Raw genomic sequence first — 5,417 nt, forward strand, 5'->3', positions numbered from 1 at the left:
ACTCTGAACTCCCTCCCAAACTCTGGTGCAGTTATATATTTGTTTAATGTACCGAGCCTTTTCATAAATTTCTGTTAGCACAATGATGTTTAAATGATTTTCAAGTGTTGGAAAACCGCCGGTGTGGTGGAAAACAGATGCCTGACGCTTTGGTTTGAAGGCCAGGGCTTGTCACTGTGTCAGGAGAAATTCCTCTCCTTTCGAAATAATCTCTGCACTGCCTACCTCACAAGGTCCTCGCGATGCCAAAATGCCCCCAGCATGGGTTGCGCCACAGTTGAGCATAGATTCTGGGGCATCATGCTTTGCGCCGTAAGTCCCATCTACACAACCCTGACCCACCTGGCTCCCCACCCCCACCACCTGGAAGTGAACCCCATGAGCTATCACATCTACTCCATAGGCCAGGCCATCAACTCAACCACCCGGCTAACCTTTTTTACTTTAGGAGAGACAGCGTTTCACTATGCTGGCCAGGATGGTGTCGATCTCCTGACCTCGTGATCCAACCGCCTCGGCCTCCCAAAGTGCTGGGATTACAGGAGTGAGCCACCGCGCCCGGCTTGTTTTGATATACAAAGAAATTATAAACAAAGCACAAGGCAAAGTTGCAATTTCAGTTTGTGTCCAAAGTAGTAACAATTTCCTAAACTGATGCTGTTGTTTGCTTAGCCCAGAGCTTTGAAAACTAACAAGATTTACAAAAGCTATATTAATAGTGTAACAATTAGTGCACTACTACTATTTTCCCCTTTTTCTGGGTCTCAGAGAAGATGAAGTTTCCTTGATCATCTTTTTAAAATAAAACTTGTAGGTCAAGTGGAGCTTTCAAGGTGACTTTGTCTGAGACTGAGGGAAGGAAGAAAATGGGGAAGGCGAAAAAAAAAAAAAAAAAAAAACTCTTTCAAGCTTAAGCAGAAATCTGCTTTGACTTTCTAACAGAGTAGTTTCCAAAAGAGAGTTTGGGCTTTGGCCTAAGACCCCTCTGGGGCCACTGTTTTGCCCATTAAATACAGCCTCAGGAAAGCTATTATAATGACACATTTCATCTACAAACTTCAGTGCAAAATAACCAGGTACAAAACTTTGGGTTCTCTATCTTAAGTGCAGCTGGGACTACAGGTGTGTGCTATGATGCCTGGCTAATTTTTGTATTTTTAGTAGAGGCAGGGTTTCACCATATTGGTCATGGTGGTGTGCGCGTGTAGTCCCAGATACTCGGGAGGCTGAGGCAGGAGAATCCCTTGAACTCAGGAGATGGAGGTTGCAGTGAGCCAAGATCGCACCAGTGCACTCCAGCCTGGCAATAGAGTAAGACTCCATCACAAAAATAACAATAATAAATAAAATATCAAAACGAGTGTTTTAAAGTTTAACCCTTGTAGTAGCATGTCTTTGCCATAGCAGCATTTCACTTAAAAGGAAGAAACTGCTTCTCTAGCAGCAATTCCTAGTTACCACCTCCAGCTGAGGGGCTGGAGGGAAACAAGTATAGCCAAATTCAATTAAGATAAACGCCTGTCTCAATCAACATTTTAAAAAGAATGTCCCCTGTGATGCTGAATGTTATGCCTTTGAATGGACTTAACTATACATCTTTGCTCTTCCTAATTCCAAGTCTGCCCTTCTTTTTAGCTAACCCTAAATGAGAAGGAAGCAGAATATAACCCTCTGGAGAGCTCAAGACAGTAGGAACCTAGAGCGTGCTTGTTTGAATTTTCTGATATCTGATTTTCACAGGAATATACTTTTTGTTTGTTTTCCTTTTCCATTTTCAAAATGCCAAGATCTGGAAGCCTCTTTCATTCCTCTAGTCACACGGCCTGAGATAGAAGTTTACGTCTTAAGGCCGGGCGCGGTGGCTCACGCCTGTAACCCCAGCACTTTGGGAGGCCGAGGTGGGTGGATCACGAGGTCAAGAGATCGAGACTAACCTGGTCAACATGGTGAAACCCTGTCTCTACTAAAAATACAAAAAATTAGCTGGGCATGGTGGCGCGTGCCTGTAATCCCAGCTACTCAGGAGGCTGAGGCAGGAGAATCGCCTGAATCCAGGAGGCAGAGGTTGCAGTGAGCCGGGATCGCGCCATTGCACTCCAGCCTGGGTAACAAGAGCGAAACTCCGTCTCAAAAAAAAAAAAAAAAAAAAAAAAGAAGTTTACGTCTTATTGGCTGTGGGTAGAGACTATGACCCTTATTTGCTTGGGTACATTTCAGTAACCTCTTACTGCCTAAAAACATAGTCCCTCCAGCTTAAGATGATGATTCTGTTTTGTTGACTCTTGAATGCTTCCCCAACATCCCTTTAGTTTTCCTATAAGCAAAACCAAACACCACTATAAATACAAAAGCACTTGGTAAACTGTAAAGTTACTCATGTATCCCAACCCTCCACAGATTTCTGAAGACAAAGTTTTGCTTGGACTAAAACAAAATGTTACTATTTTTCATGTTTGATTTTTAATTTGTTGTGTTTATCAACCAAAATGGTTTTTATGCTGGAGAACAAGAGGTGAGCCTGCAGCATATAAGAAATGAAAGTAGTCCAACAGGCAAAGGCTTTGACATATTTCAGGAAGGCTCATGTTAGCGACAATCTCAGACTATTATCATGGGCCAAACCTGAAAGATGTTATATTTTATTTAATAATTTCTACAACAGTAGGAAGTTTCCCCGATGAATTCTCAACTTGTGAAAGTAGTAAAGCACATATTTATTTTTGTCGATCATTGTTTTCCCATGTCTGGCTTAGGATAGATGTTCAATAATACTTTAACATCATATACCTCAGACATCAAATCTTGAATCCAAGAGATTATCAACAACATGAACTTGTTGACAAGTTCCTTCTGCTTTTAAACAAAAAATATGCTGTTTATTCAAAGCCAATTTGGGATCCTACAATGTATCAAAAACTATTCCAGGTTCTGAAGGCAAAGAAGTAAATTAGACATGGTCCATGCTCTCTAGAAACACTCAGACTTTCAAAGCATTACCATTCAATGAGTGCTAAAATAGAGCTATGTGCCAGAGATCAAAGAAGTCCTGAGGAAGGGGCATTCAACTCTGTCTGGGTAGGTCAGTAAAGACTTTAGAGAGACAGAACGTCTTAGAGGACTAGAAGCTTGCCAGACAGACAAGAATAGAACATTCCAGATGACATCCAGAGAAACTGAATCACATGGGAATGTATAAGAATGGCATAATGTAGGAACTACCAGTAAATCATTGTGGCTAGAGAGGAAGGGGAAATGGTGATAGATGAGTAAGAAAAAATAAGCAGGGGACAAAATCATAAGTAGTCTTACATATTGCCTTAGATTTTAATATTTAAGCCTGAAGGAAATGGGAGGCATTGAAGCACTTAAGTAAAAAGGTTATCAAATTTTTTTTTAGATAGATTACTCTGGTCATCAGAGAAATAGATTAAGTATTTAAGAGGTAGATTCCCTCAGACTTAGGAACCAACTGCATGGCAGGGAGAGGGGTACATTTGCAAGATAATAAGCATGTAGAATTGAAAAGGCCTGATATTACTGAAGCTGGAGTTGCACATTCATTTTGCTTTGGCTTTTTTATATCAGTGGTCATAAGCACCAAATAAAATGCTTCCATGAACATGTGGATTCTAAAGTTTCCTCCAAATTTCTGCTTCTGCCCTTCCTATGCACTGGCTTTCTTCATCATCTACCCTGTCTACCTGCACAACTTGATTATCTCTGCTCATCTAGGCCTATGTGGATTTTGTAGCCTAGCTTCAGTCTATTTAACTTGGCCAATTCAGGATATAATTTTCAATAGTTCCTAGAATATGTGTACACCCAAAGATTCACATCCCTAGGTTTGGCTCAACACCTGAGAACTGCTAAATGGGAATGATACTAAAACAAAATTTCTGGAGGCTCTCAGTTTTCTGGGACTTTAATTGCCCATATGATAAAGGGCTTAGGACAGAAAATTGAGACAAGACAACGTGGTCTTGATGTTTATGTTTTCCCACCCCAAATTCATAGGCTAAAATCCTAACCACAAGGTGATGGCATTGGGAGGTGGGGCCTTTTGGGAATCAGTAAGCCCTCATAAATAGCTAAGTAAGCCCCAAGAGAGCTTGTTTGCCCTTTTTACCGTGGGAGGACACAGTGAGAAAGCAGCCTTCATAACCCAGGAAATAGACCTTCACCAGACACTGAATCTACAGATAACTTGATCTTGGACTTCTCCACCTCCAGAACAATAAGAGATAAATTACTGTTAAGCTACGCAGTTTATAGCAGCCCAGATGACTAAGACACAGGATTGAAAGTTATACTACCCACAGATAACACTTCCCATGCTGCTGGCAAGGATGGTGATAGAATACCGATTCCTGTGTTCATTAGTAGCATACATGTCCCAGAAAAATACTAGCATCACTCCAAAAGAAATTCACCAGCATTTTCTAGAGTTTCCTCTGCTTTCTGATACATCAAAATGCTAACTTCCAGATTTGAAAGAAAGTATTTTTATTACATGTTCTACTCCCATGGCTTGCATGGACTATAGAGAGATGATTAGCAACCACTGACCCAGAACTGTGCAGATTTCCTGATAGTGCTAGGCAATGTGCTTGATGTCTCCACCTATCAAGGGGACAATGATGGCATGGGCTGATTCTGCTAAAGATTTGGATCTGGGCAGATTTTCAGTTTCTTGTCTGTGGACTATAATGCAAGAAAAAAGGATGGGCATCACTCTATCGAAACAACTGTGGAAAGAGGATTCGAGAAAAATGATAGAGTAGGAAGCACAAGGAATCTGTTTCTCTGTTTAGTCAACAATCGAGCTGGCAAATCAATGTGATGTAACAATTTGGAGACACTAGGATATATTGAAGGCTTGCAACTTCCAGGAAAAGGCTTGAACAATAAACTGTAGCTGATCTACCCATCCCCAATCCCAGCTTTGTAACCGGCAAATGTGCACATGTTTTTGGAACAATCCGTACATAGCTTGTGAGAGTCAGGGTTGGCAAAAAGGACCCTGACTTCCAGATATTAGAGATCTTTGCTCTGATGGATCGTTGATTGCTGCTTCTGCTCACAGAGGTACAGACAAAGAGGTGGGCATCCATTGTTGTTGTGCCTATCCCCATTGTGGCAAGCCCCTCCCCATTAGCTGAAGTAACTTCCAAGGAAGGTAAAGGGCCAGTGCTCTTTTTTCTCCCTTCATTTTTCTCTTTCTCCCCTTTTGGAAGCCAGACATTCAAAAACAACTGCATATACAAAAGAAATTAGAAAGTAATTGTGCATGCCCAGGGAAAAACTCAGAAAATACCTGAGAAGACCTTAAATTTATATTTCAGGTTAATCCTTAGAACAGAGATAGCCTACAACAACAACAAAAATAATAATAACAATAAACAAAAACAGTAAAAAAA

The 5,417-nt window shown here is 41.0% G+C and overlaps 1 long non-coding RNA gene across 1 annotated transcript; it reads left to right on the forward strand.

Moving 5' to 3' along the window:
* Positions 1 to 1,349: 1,349 nt before the first annotated feature.
* Positions 1,350 to 2,691, forward strand: LOC108288069. The gene is made up of 2 exons (XR_001818571.2): positions 1,350 to 1,840; positions 2,155 to 2,691. It is a non-coding gene; the product is annotated as an uncharacterized LOC108288069 (long non-coding RNA).
* The last annotated feature ends 2,726 nt before the right edge of the window (positions 2,692 to 5,417 follow it).

Source organism: Cebus imitator, unplaced genomic scaffold (genome assembly GCF_001604975.1).
Source record: "Cebus imitator isolate Cc_AM_T3 unplaced genomic scaffold, Cebus_imitator-1.0 Scaffold364, whole genome shotgun sequence".
Lineage (NCBI taxonomy): Eukaryota > Metazoa > Chordata > Mammalia > Primates > Cebidae > Cebus > Cebus imitator.